The sequence below is a fragment of the Camponotus vicinus genome, unplaced genomic scaffold (genome assembly GCF_025532165.1).
Source record: "Camponotus vicinus isolate PSW18456_S1 unplaced genomic scaffold, iyCamVici1.0 SCAF_5, whole genome shotgun sequence".
Taxonomy (NCBI): domain Eukaryota; kingdom Metazoa; phylum Arthropoda; class Insecta; order Hymenoptera; family Formicidae; genus Camponotus; species Camponotus vicinus.
In genome coordinates, this window is record NW_028141977.1 from 11991387 (window position 1) to 12005799 (window position 14413).

Here is a 14413-nt window from a genome sequence, read left to right on the forward strand (position 1 = left end):
GATTAGAAACTCTCGGTATTTTCTTTTCTCTCTCCCCCTCTCTCTCTCTCTCATTGTTTTCTTCTCCTCTCTTTTTTTATGCTACGCTTCTTCTTCTTCCCGACTATATATCTCTACCCTATTCGCTTTATTGCCTCTTTTTCTCTCTCTGTTTCTTCGCCTCCTCTTCCTCTTCCTTATTCACTAACGTACCGCTTTACTGCGAGTCAGCGACTAAAATCCTCTCGACTTTCGTCGGAATATCTCGACGACCTGTGCACTTTAATCGAATGATTTCGTCCGAAGAAAACAAACACGTGACGACAGATACTACGTTCTCGCGGGGATTTTCACTGTTCATTAAAAGCACTCAAAATCAAAATCTCGCCGATATTTTTAATTAAAAAAAAACACGCGCACATACACACACACATATACATACATATCATTGCGGTAAAAGATTACTTTTCCGATAATAAAAATTTAAAATTAAATAAAATCAATATGAAACATTATGTTTTTCGTAAACTACATTGATGCGTTAATTTATATTATTTGTATTGTCGTGTGTATTCAATGCATACATAAAACTAATACTAATGTCAGACACGTGTCGAGATAATACAGCTAAAAAAGTGGAATCGGCGAAATAATCTGCTTGATTACGTGTTAGTTTGCAGAAGCTATGCAGAAATCGTGACATTGAAAGTGTGGCAATCGCGTGTGGCAGCATGCGTGCATACATGTGACTATATGTACGGTTATAAAATAAGTCAAGTAGACGCTCAAGAGTTTAATCTTGAATCTTCACATAAAATTCTTTATAAAAATCCAGCCTCTGTTTCGGGAACACATTAAAATAATTGAAATGTATTTTGAAATAAATTCAGAAAAATCATAGAAAATGTTCGGTATCGAATTCTCTTTCTCGGAATATAAATAACTTGAGGAAAAATAAAATAAAGAAGAAAAAATCATTAATATTCATAAGTAGACAACACTTTCCATCAACGATTAATTTGCCTAATTCTTACAAAACAAAATAACGCACGGTGTCTTCGCGTAGCAGTTTAACGGTGAAATGACCCCCAGTAGAAGCGAAACAATTCGTGCTTTCCGCAAGGAGAAATCAAGAGGACGGGATAAAAGAAGCAGATCATGGCTTGTGTGTAGCATACAAAAGGGAGAACCGGCGAGGAATAAAGAGTACGAAACAACGGAAGAAAAGCCACGGTGAGACTCGTGCAGAACAATACGAGAGAAAGATAGAACGTAAAGAGAGAGAGAAAGAGAAAGAGAGATAAAAGATTTGCCGTTGTCAAGCAAACTTTTTATATACGGCTATTCAAGTGTAAAAAAATATGATGCGCATCTTACATCTCTAATTGCATTTAATATACCGCATTTATGACTATGTATATATATAAATTAACACGATAAATTCAGTTTGAATTCTTGCAAAAGTTTGAGAGTTTAACAAAACAGAATTATACGAGCTTAAATTTCCGTCTGTAACATATAATGTCAAATGTTAATTTGAAATCATAGAAAAATATAGAACATAATTGTAAAATTGAGTTTTACCTGTGTAATATTTCGTTTTATTATTGAAAAAAATAATACGTTGAGTATATTTTACGATAGAAATATCCTTCGAAAGATTAATCCGGATAAATGTACTCGTTAAAAAATTAATTAAAATCAATGCCCATGAGAGAGAGAGAGAGAGATTTTATCGCATCATGATATAATTCTTCGTGAAGTTCGAGCACCGGCTGGCGACAAAAGATATCGCGGGTTGAAACGGAAAATCAGAGAGCGACGAGAGAGAGGAAAAAAAGAGTTAATGCAAATGGATACGCAAAAGTTACGACGCTAATTAAAGCACGCGGCAGCCACTATTATATATTACATTACACGAGAAAGCGACCGAATACCAATAATGCGAAAACGTTACTACCAAAAAACGAAGCGCAATTATCCAAACCGTAGATAACGAACAAATCTGGATCAATTAGTAAATTTCCATATACGCGCAATCAAAAGTAATATTTTCGAATACGATTTAAAGCGAAAGGTCATTTATATATATAAAATGTGTGAAAAAATACTCGACGCAAATATGTTTAAAAACTATTCCGTTCCATACGAGTAATTTTATTTTAATCCAATATTAAAGAGAGAGATCATGATATTGTTAAAAATTTAACAGATTGTCATTTAAATACTACATATAAATTAATTTAAGTACAACATAGAATATTAAAGTTGAACATTGTTATTTTCTCACATAATGATATATTTTAATTATTCAGTTTATTTTCTTTATTAAAAATGTTAAATTTTTAACGTTATTCTTTACGATCTCTAGTCCTTTTAAAATGATTCAATCTTAAGAATTGCATAAATCTGTTTAAGAGACATATCTGCGCAAATACTTTGCGACAACGTTTCAACATTTTGTGTATTATTCGCTCAAAAAATATAAACTAATAACACATATTCTACTAATTTAAAGATTTTTCTCGAAAAAAAAAAAGAAAAAAGAAGAGAACCGTCAAACACGCAGCAATATAATAGTCCTTAAAGCAATTGCACGTGATTAAAAGAGAGAAAAGCTAAAGAGATGTGCATCCAGAAGAAAGAGGAGAAAGAGAAGAGGGAGGAGACGCGACCGTTCAAAGGATGCGATCGTGTGGCAAGGACTGCTCGTTAAACCGGAAAACAAACTATGAACGAGCGAGGACAACGAGGTTCACGCCACGAAATACGACGATGCTCTGAGCGAGAAACGCGCGATCGTACGTGCCTGCGGGTCTGGTTTACGCATGTGTTGCGTGTATATTATACGTATGCGTGTGTATGTGTTTATATTCGAGAAGATATTACTTCGCAGGCGCGTATATTTACTCGAAATATGTCATTTAGCCGCGTCATCGTTAGCGAGATAAAATTACGGCACGCGTTGCTTACATTACCGCGTTGCTTGAATCTACTTGACAGTATATTTAACTTTGCATTATCTTTTTCTACGTATAAATATTTTGCCATCGGTCTTAATATAATTTAGAGATACGACAAACAAAATACGAGAAAATGATTATGGCGAGATGGCGATGAGTAATAAAATCTTCGATGCTCCTTGATACGGTCTGAGCATTAAGATGACTTTGTATAAGTGGCGTGTAATTTTCCCAGCAGGAAAAGCTATAAAACCTCCTAGAGAGATGTTTGCCATTATTTTATTACATATACATAGTATGCCAAAATTATTGAATATTTTTTTCATCGCACATGAATAAACTTCGCTTCATTTTTTTCGTACGATTGCGCTTTTCCTGCTTTTTACTCACTGTCTTCGATCGATCGTCCGATCCTATCTATCATCACATCCTCGTTAATCCCTGTATTCTCTACCAGCTACCTGATGCCACCACCTTTTCATCCCCTAGGTTCGGCTGACCCGCGATCGATTTCACGATGACAAGTAGAAAAGAAGCTTATTTTATCTTGTCATAGTCGATACAAAAAAAACGACGCGACTGATGAATAAATGATCAAGATGCAAAATTTAGATACCTTGATCGATCTTTGATAAGATAAGCACGAAAGCAAACTGTACGAAGACCGTAACGAAAAAAAAACTCGCCGTGAAACGTTCCCCCTTATGGAGGACTTTCTATGCCAAGGCAATGTTCTCTAATGTGTAGAATACATGAGAATCCGTGTTACAAAATTCGTAAAACGGATACGCGACGCAATGACTCGCTCTCGCCGCCGTTCGTAGAAGAGCGTGTTCGCGTCATCGTGCGACTAGAAATAACTCGAAGCCAAAGGCGTCGCCATGCGTGACCAAGAATAGTCGCATTCATATTCACGATAATGTATGACAACAATATCGCGCGATAAATTACAATAACCTTTCTATGTAGTTATTAGTGTGTGTATTACTTTTAAATATCTCGTGTTATTTTATCATTCTTATTTTTAAGCCGTTCAAACATTTCATTGTAATATCTTGTTAACTACCCTAAAAAAATTTATCATTAAAATGCTTCACACTTTTTAATCACTAAGTAATTATATCAAAGTTAAATTTATCATTTCATAATTATCTCTCCTAAAGCAGAAGCCATTGAAAAAATTCCAATATTAAAAGTTTCGAGTAATAAAGCCAAAGTAATGTCATTAAAATTGCAGGTCAATTTTAATTTCTATAAGTGAAGAGTTTTCATCGCCTTTTCTCAAGTGTTTATTTCGGAAAAAATTCTATTCGGAGGCGACTAGTAGCAGAATGCGGCACTGCACCCTAGCTTGATCCTTTTTCGCGGTACAACAGTACGATGGGAGGATTGTCCGGGGTCATCGGATCCTTTATTACAATGGCAATCCCTACCTCTCGTTTTACGACACCGACCTGCCGCCGACGTCGAAACCTACTGTAAGCAGCACCCTCACGCAATCGCCCAACACGTAAGATTACGCGTGCGCAGGAAATATCTAAATATCTTGTCTCTCATATTCCTGATTACTTACATCTCTCGGTTCCCGATAACAGTTCGAGTTCGATAAGAATATATCTCGTTTGTGTCAACGTACTAGAGAAAATAGTCGCCTTAAGAGGCGTTATCTTCATTCCTACTTTTTGACTTTCTTTCGAAATAACATTGTCGTTATAAAATATTACGTTTCAAAATTCATATTTCAAATAATAATGGATATAATATTTTATATTGAATTTTGAATAATGTTATTTTCGCGTATTGTATAGAGAAATCTTCCAACATAAAAAAAGTATTAAATTTTAAATACTTCTCATTATCAAAAAATCTAATGATATCATATAGTTACAGTAGTTAATGATGTATGATTTTTTTAATTTTATTATACATGTTTATAATAACAAAAACACAACAGCAGAGTTACTAGAAGGTAAAATTTTGTGCGTGAAATTCTATATAAGAGAAATATAATATAAACATGTAATGTATAATATTTATATTAATATATAAATATTTGATTATATAAATATAGTTGATGTATAAAATTGTCTAAGATTGTCTTAAAAAATTCAAATCATATTTTTAATTCTCAACCGTCTCTTCATCGTCTCGTCCTCCGGTTGATCGCGATAAAACGTTCAAGGGGAGGAATACTTCAGCGTCATCCTCCGATGATAGACTACGAATATATCAGAATGGCTTCTAGCCGAGAGCATTGTTCAACGTCAAGCATCCAAACAACTCCGGAGGACGAAAGGCACACGTTAAATTCGTACACGTATACGCGACATATGCATGTATTCGCGAGCCGATAAATCTCGTGCTTCGACATCTCTATTTCCAATCGCTCAAATCCGTGCATCTTATTCCACCATTATCTTGGCATTTTCCGAAACTACCATTTCAATCCATATTACACTTTTCACATTGATACACAAATATAATGCGATGGTTGAGAAATTTACGAGAAATTAAAAATACCTCGTGAATAACTCTCTCTTTTTCATTTAAAAGATTTATTATTATTATTTCTATATGTGTATATTATTCTCTCTCGTATGAATATGTAATAAAAATACAACAAATTATAATAAATAAAAATTAAAAATAGTCGCAAAATAAGAAATTCAAATAATCTCTTGTAATCAATATATTAGGATTTACGTGACAAATTTCATTAGTTTATAATTGTGTGCAATCGTTGAAATGTTACGATATGCGTTAGATCAATATCTGCTCCGTTTTGGTGAATATTTATTGTATGTACCAGCTTCGCGCATAGGCAAATATCGCGCGCAGTCAATATTTCTGTCATATACCACGTAAATCCGATACCGGAGATTCGCTTAGATACTAGACTACATTTGTATCGAATTAATCGTGCGGTCTGTAAATAGTTTTCATTCCCGCCATGGAAACATTTTGAAGAATGCTATCGTGACAAAGCCGCGGTATTTTAGGAGCGAATGGAGCGTGCTGGTTTTGCTGTCTGCAAGTTGGATCAGATTTCATATAACATAACCACGTAGTAATACGAACTTCTTCGAGCAACTGTGAAATTGAATTACGACGTATCTGCCTTATAAATTATTATACTCGCGGAAATAAAAGATTAGAGCGTAAGAATTTGAAATTTGAAAATTATAGGAAATCTTATCATTTTAGATTATGTTTCATTAAACATTACTAAGTTCTTTTTTATATATCTTATGTATGTATGTATGTATGTATGTGTATGTGTAAAAGAAACGTAAAAAAATATATTAATTTTCATGACATTATCTTAAAAAAATATCTAGACACACAGAATATATTATAGAAGGAAAATAAGAAGCAACAAATTATAATAAAACATTTGATAATGCAAATGTCCGATAGCGCGTTGATTATTTTAAAAATTATCAACATTGAACAATGTCAGAGCGAATTAACAAATTTATACACGACACGAAGCGAATTCTTTTGAACCGTTCTTCGAATCCGTTCACTAGGAGGTGGATCCGCTCACCCCTCCTACAAGACCTCCGCGAAGCAAGTCGGACTTTTCTTGCCCGACTTTCTCACGTAATAACCGGAAACGAGAAGCGGAGAGAACGAAGCGGATCGAGTCATAAATCCAGCTTTTAACAGCAATATCATCGGCTCTTTTACAAAACTGATTATCCAAGTCAATTATTTCTTTCGACATAGTTACAAACTCTATTTTGATAACAATGGCAGGACAAATGTTTTTAGACTCGAATATATATTGACATTTTAAATTGTTTTTCTCTATCATGCTAAAAGCTTATCTGAAATTTACCTGAAAAATTTAGTTTTCGAAAAATTTTTAAGATAGAAATAACTTTCTTCAAAAGTATGTCATCTATTATTCGATAAAAGCTGAAACGCTCGAATGTATTTCCCGAGATATAATCTAGTATTAAAGGAGAACATTTTTTAATGTCGATCGTCAAGCTGATGCTTTATATTGCTTCCAAGAGGATTAGCTTGAATTCATTTACGCTGAACCGATCGAGTAACCTTCGAGAACCCGACGACTGTTCAAGGTTACTGAGAAAAGAACAGAAAGAGAGAAAGTAGCGTTTCGATGTTAAAATAGCATCGGTATTCTAAAGATTTCGCGCAACAATAGTAAACCACGAAATCTAGGTTTCTCGTTATTGGATTAACTTTAATTAAACGAAATCAAAATCTGTCGATTGATAATTAATAAAAATAAATTGTTAATAAATAAATTCAATCGCTATCAAATAAGAAACTATTGCAAAATTAATATCAATATGAAGCAAAATTTGTAGCAGAATATTTTCCAATGTCGAAATTAATATATATTAATCATTTACGTTGTCATAATTTACTGCGATTACTCTCACTATATTTAATAAGCTATTTCAAAAGTACATCGATCCACTAAAATTACACAATATACATATGTATACATATATATTTATCATTCCATCAGTGTATTTCTTTCAAATCATATTTTTTCATTTCCTAATTGTAAGATATCGCATCATTGATTATCGCTACTTAGCGCAAGAATGATCAATACGATAATCGATCAATCGCGCGTAAACGGTCGACAACTTTCCCCCTTGCTCAAAGTCACACGCGGTTTATCTAGGTCGAGTTTTATCTCCCGTTCCTTCTCCGGCGTATCTCATTAACGCACCTAACGGACCGACCAGCGGAGCGGAAATTCCGAACCGGGGAAATTTCGGTACCGTATGTTCATCAACCAAATCCACACGAAATCGCGGTCAAAAACGGTCTGACCCATAAAACTTATCGGAACGATATACACGAACGAGTGGAAAAGTCACCAAACAGGAAATACCGCATATTTCGTCAACAAATATATTATTTCTCTATACGCGACGTTGTTTCGAAGAAAAATAAGTTGAAAATATATCCCACGTATAACCATACATATCTCGTTTAATTACACGTGTCGTTATTTTTCAACATTTGAGAAAGTTTCAATTTTAATACTCCTCGCGTTTAATATCCGAGAGATCGCGCGCAAAAGGCTTTCGGTGCTAAATAGAGCTTCCTGATGGTAGCAACGAGTCCGAAACTGGATGTCGGCCAATGGACGCGCTCGCCGATGGATCGTGAAAGAATGTGCGTGCGACAGCAAGAGGAGAAATCGCGCACGTGTGTCGCGCGAGCGTGGCCGCTTTCACGCGCGAAGCGGCTGCGGAACTTTAAGTACTGCCTCTGCGACTGCAGCCGCTCTATCCTGGGATAATACATTCGTTTCGAAAACACGATAATAATAACAACATATGAGATGGAGCAATGTCTCGAGCTAAATATAGAACGCGTGCATATGCGCGCATTTATCGTCGAAAGAGTAGCATATCGCTGACAAACGCTAATATACGAATATAATAACTCGCGACTTTTTTTTCTTCACTTTTTTATCATCAGCTGACTGATATAATTCGACAAGCTATAAGAAATGTGCTCGCCTTTGTGCGATAAAAGTGCGTTTTTCAAAGGATGTAGATAATTCTCGGGATGATAGTAATTCTGACAGACCGAGAAAAAAAGTTTTGCCGAACAAGTCGGCAAAAGTTCTAAAGATGTCGGCGCAACGGACAGCCGGCGAGAGCAATAAAAACGGCCTTTGAAAGGGAGAAATAATTCTGCCGTCGAAAAGTTCGCTATTCGCTTCGTTTAGCGAGCTGCTTTGCATAAGTTACTCGATAGTAATCGAATTATACTCGGCTACTATGCAAGTCACTGAATTTACTCAAGTCATGGCGAAATATGTCGCAAGTTTGCTAGTATTGTTTCACCCTATTCGTTGTTATTGAATTTTCAAAGCAGACGAGACTGTTTTTCGCTAATTGAATATTCATCTTGTTATTGCATATGCCGTATGTGACTTATTTACCGTATTACACGCGCTTATGCGGTATGCTTCTCTCATTTGCGGTTGTTATTAAAGCAATAACTGTGATTTAATGAGCGTGATTATTCATATATTCCTTTGCGTATCAATTGTTTTATATGTATACACATGTTAATGATTTTAACTGCAATTACCACCGTTTGTAGCATAATAAAATAATATATTTCATTTAACATAAACGGACATAATGCAGTAAAATATTATCAGGGGGAGGAAATTACATATTGTGTGTTACATATAAAATCATCATCGAAATTATGCCTCATGCAAAACGCGCGCGCGCGCGCGCGTTTGGATTAAGTGGCAAAATATAAGAGCTTTGTGCCAACGTTTCAATTTCTCTTTCGTAAAAAAAAAACTATGTAAAGAGTCGGATCTCGTTGCCGATGACAATCGACCACGTGCGACTTTCTATCGCGTAGAAATTGCGCGATTCGAGAAGAGAACGCATATGAACGAGGCAAATCGACCAAGCCAAACGTGGAGTACGTGATATCGCGGGAACCGCGTCGAGTTTGTTTGCAAACATTGGCAAACTGGGATCGCGAGAGGAGAGAATTTACGGCGGGATCGTCTCTCGAATGTATTCGAGGCCGACCGACGACGATGGCTGCCAAGAGAGAGAGAACTATGCGCCGGTACTCGAAGCCAATTCAATTTGCCGACGACTCGGCTCTGCTTAGCGGTAATTATTTCCGGGGTCTCGGTAAACGTGTTTCGCGCTTACCTCCCCCTCCCCTCCTCTCTCTCTCTCTTTCACCCCACTCTCCCCGCTGGCGGATACGCGCTCGTTTGCGATCGATCGCGACACACACACACATACATACATACATACATACACGACATACATACACACACACATACACATGACGATGACGTTCGCGATCGCCCGTTCGAGGACGAGATCGATCGCTGGCTGGTGCCGTGCCAGAAATAATATCGTTCGCAGCGAAGAGAACGCGAACTATACCGTGACCAAGCGACATCGGAGTCCCGGCTTCGAATCGCTTTCTCCTCGGATACATCTAAAATATTCGCATCCACGATACACGCAATATCTTTCGAAGATAATACGATTCTACGGATTACATACTCCGTTTTCCCCGCGGGTGAGATACGCGCCGCTCTTGACTTCACCGAATTGCATCCTTCGCGATTTTCCGTTTCCTCTATGATGGATTCGTGAATAATTCAGGAGATCCGGAGGAAAGAAAAAGGGAAAAAGAGAGAGAGATAAAGAGAGAAAGAGAGAGAGAGAGTCACCGCGAACCACAAATCTCAAACTTCCAATTATATCTTCATTCAGGACTATGACACATTTGTGATTCCGCTAATTTCTTCCTCAATTAGGAGAACTCGACTTTTATTTATGGTACTTCCTGTTACGTTCTTAAAAGAGAACATTCGTTTAAAGTTGTGATCGATTATCCGCGATAAATTTTTCAATTGTATTGTACATGTATTCGTGTACTTTGCAGACAGGAAATTATCTCGTAATAAGAAACGAAAAAATTTACTGCTAAACGAGAAAGCACTATATTTCTACAATCTTAGTCTCTGGAAACTATTTAAGAAGCTATCGCAGTTTCTGCAGTTTCTTCATATTAGCTGTCACGATAGTTGTCTAAAAGTTGAGTCGTTTTACGTGATACAAGGTAATAACGAAAATTTCGCAAGCTTCACTTTTTGATTGTTCGTAACAGGTGTTTCTTGTTTCATGCATTAAGTGTACACACATTTTATCGGACAATCGATTTGCAGCGTCGACTGATCGGTTGTGCGCGAATACCAGACTGCATATGCGAGGCGATAAGTTTGCCGAAAAAGCGAAAGAAAGTTTCGCGTACCGGTCGTTAACTTCTCTCACGGCATCCATCATTCACAAATAAAAATTTAATTCGACAAGCGCAAATATTTTTCATGACGTGAGCGCGATCGCGCTACCGACTTTATTTTCGTAATCTCGCACTCTGTTATCGCCGACACTTTTAGCACGAAATCCTTGTCGACGATTCACATGTGTATTTCATCAAAAATATGACTAATAAAAATCTGAAGAAAATAACTCTCTCTACATAAAAAAAAATAGTTATCGCAATTGAAAGTAAAAATCGTCGTAAACATTTCAATTTACGATCGTATGACATAAAATAAAAAAGCAAGTATAACACACGACGCAAAGTCATTGCGACAATTTCTAGACACGTTGTAAAACGTTATTATTATTAGTGTAAGAGAGTAGTTTTTCTCCGAGAGCAGAGAGAGAGAGCAAAATTACCGCGATGATGAAACGTGCGTTGTCACGTACCTAACTCGCGCAACTTTATCGCAAAGTGATTCGTGTTTTAACAAGGTGTAATTTCGCGCAAAGCGCCGTTAAAGAGCTTGAGCGAGACGCTGCGCGCTCAGCGCTGTTTACACGACTGTCACCAAACTTTTTATTCGAAATCGTGTGTCGCGTCTCGCCGGGAGCACGCGAAGGTCAAAAAAGCGCGGAGCTCGGTTCAAAATCGTCGTAAACATCAGAGCTTCCGACCTGAAGTCGGACGTTAAAAACGTCTCCGTCTTATCGGTCCGACATCTTTCCGCTCGACAGATCGACTCGTGAAAAACGTGAAATATAACGTCGTCGCGTGTGCGAGATATGTATATAATTTTCAAATTCCTCGCGACTCCAATCTTTTTTACGCCGCGGACGCCGACGCGTTCCGGATTTTCACAGATAAACGCGGGCGCGATCTACGCGCGATTTCTCTCGTATCGAGGAAATGATATCGGTTTTACGTCCGAGCAGAGATACGTTTCCGCGTCGTAAACACGCTCGCGGAGTGTCGCGAAGACTACAAATAACAAGATGGCAGCCGATCGAGAGCGATAAGCGCGACGGCGCGCGACATACGGTCACAGTCACGCGTTTCGGGATCTCGCATCGATCTCGACGGAGGAGGAACGCGAGCGAGTACATACGATGTAATATAATGGATATAGGCACTCACCGGAATCTCGATCTCCTGGTCCGTCGTCTGCGACAGGGACGACGCGCGTGTTGTGGTCCTGGGTCGCGACAGAGTATATCCAATATGACAATACGAGTATATCCAATATGATAATCCACACAGAGAGCAAAACTGTCGTACACTGATATGAAACTCTCACTGGGTAAACTCGCGTAGGCGGGCGGGATGGGCGAAATACGCGTACGTATTATCGTGCCTTCCCTCAACCGCGATCACTGATTTTCCGGCGCACACTTCGCGCTTGTTATCGAAGCCGAGATGTACGGAGCGAAGTGAGCAAAGGGAAGGAGAGAGCGAGAGCGAGACGAGCGACACAACACTTTCCCGCGACGCGCACCACTAATAATACATCACTACGTCAACGGTAATGCCCGGCACGGCCATCATTGGGCAGTGCCGCGTCGACGTTGCTTGTCCATGCGTGCATGCGTGACCGCGTATTCGAGAAGCGCGCACTGGCCGACGACGATGAGGAGGTATACGTGGTATGCGACGTACTCACCGCGATGACGAAAGCAACGGCGGCCGCAACGTCGATCGCGCTAATCGACGAAACCTCTCACGCTGGAAAGCACAGAAACACGTCGTTGATGGATAATTAAACAGACGGGATAGCAGATGGAGGGATCTCCGCAACTGTGTTCACGCGCAATTACTTTACTGTCGTGTATTCGCGATACAGTGTCGCGGGGACGACAGCGATCCGGGAGCGACGCAAGAACGATCCGTACCGCGCGCGAGCTGGAGCGAGACTGACGGCGACGCACGGAATCAGCCGATCGCCGCCGAGCCGCCGCCGAGCCGCCGACGCGCCGACGAGACACGAGAACGCACGAGGAGGCCAGTAATGCCGATGATCGAAGAGCCTCCCCTCCACTTCCCCCACCGACGCGACGCCGAGCGCGACGCGAGGCTCGACGACGGATAGATAACGCGGCGCACGCGCGAGCGAGCGAACCAAGGAACGAGCGAGCGAGCGAGCGCGTTTGCTTCTCTTGACAAACGCGATTTCATTACGTAAAACAAGTGTGCGTCGTTCGAACCTTTGCGCGCCTTCTCGATTCATTCGCCATCCAAACGATGCATCGATTTTGCAGGCTGTCGTCGAACCGACTTTGAAATTTTAGTCGACGCTCCGAGAATTTTCGCGAGAACACACGTACATGTACTTAACACACACACGCATCGGATGAAAAAATTTGACTCAAATTATCGTTTATTAACACGTCACCTTCGGCTCAAGTGATTAATTTGAAAAGAATCGATTTTTCTTTCGGACGGTAATAACCTTGAAACAGAGAATTACCGGTGATTCAGACACGGTGGAACGCGTTGCTTCATGTCAGATGGATGCGGGTTCTTATCCTGGTTACCGTGCGAACTCGGATATACGCGTTAACGAATAACCCGTCAAACTTGAAACGTGAAAACGATCGACAAAATCAATAGCCGTCGATGATTCATCGAGAAAACACGCACGATGATCGAATGTTGCGAAATCTTCTCGATCGATGGATTACGCGCGTAAGCAGACAGACAACAACGGGAGTTGCGTTTCGCGCGAGATACGATTGTCGTTCCACGAGAATCGTCCTCCTCGAAACGAGCCGAGTCACGTCGTGCCGCTAATCTCTCGATGCTAAAGACGCGCCGAGTCAGCCGAGTGGGCCTCTTATCGCGCGTGACGTTCGCTTTCGCGCGAGTCGAGGATGCGTCGTCGACCGCGTGTACTCGGCACGTTCCGTTATCCGGATCGATCGAGAGGAATTTACGGATTTATCCTTCCATAACGTATTTATCGAACAAAGATCTCGCCACTTTTCTCTCTCGCGTCGTTGTATGTTTGCGCTTCGAGTGTCGATGACGCGAGCAACGACAATATCGCGCGCTTCATCCCACACGCACGCACATACGCATCCGAGAGAGATTCTGCGTTTCACCTCTCGATCGGCAAAGTACACTTCGCACACGTGAACGAAGCACGATGAGGATCGAGGACGCGCCTTGTTCAGGGAAAAGCGCGGCTGTGCTTCCCTTTGGGTGGAACTCTGTGTCGTTGACGGGAGAGAAAGAGAGAAAGAGAGAGAGAGAGAGAGAGAGAGAGAAAGATATATATAGAGAGAGAAGGGGAATGAGGTGGCGGACAGAGCGCGGAGGGAGGGAGGGAGAGTTGGAGAGAGAAAGGTAGAGAGAGAATGAAAACGAAGTACACAACGCGACAGCAGTAGCATACGACGGAACGAACCGACTGCGACGGAGATCCGACACAAACTGAGCGCCTCCGAGCTGCTGATTGTGGCCGAGACTCTTGCCGATAGCACACCCTCCTCCTCCCATCCCCTTGCCTCCTCTCTTCCCCCCCCCTCTCTCATTCTCTCTCTCTCTCTGTCCCTCTCGACTCGTGCAACCCCTACGTATAACGCTCGACCTCGCGCTCTCTTACGTCCATACGTTCGCGTCGCGAATCTTCCCTCTCTTCTTCCTGCTCCTTC

The 14413-nt window shown here is 40.1% G+C and overlaps 1 protein-coding gene across 3 annotated transcripts in view; it reads right to left on the reverse strand.

Moving 5' to 3' along the window:
• Positions 1–14196, reverse strand: part of LOC145971479 (uncharacterized) — a 163139-nt gene extending 148943 nt beyond the window's left edge. For 2 of the 3 annotated variants that reach the window (XM_083099178.1, XM_083099179.1), the window contains exon 1: positions 11901–13850. The gene's annotated coding sequence lies outside the window, so the exon portion shown is untranslated. The other variant, XM_083099176.1, reaches the window with a different exon arrangement.
• Between the last annotated feature and the right edge of the window lie 217 nt (positions 14197–14413).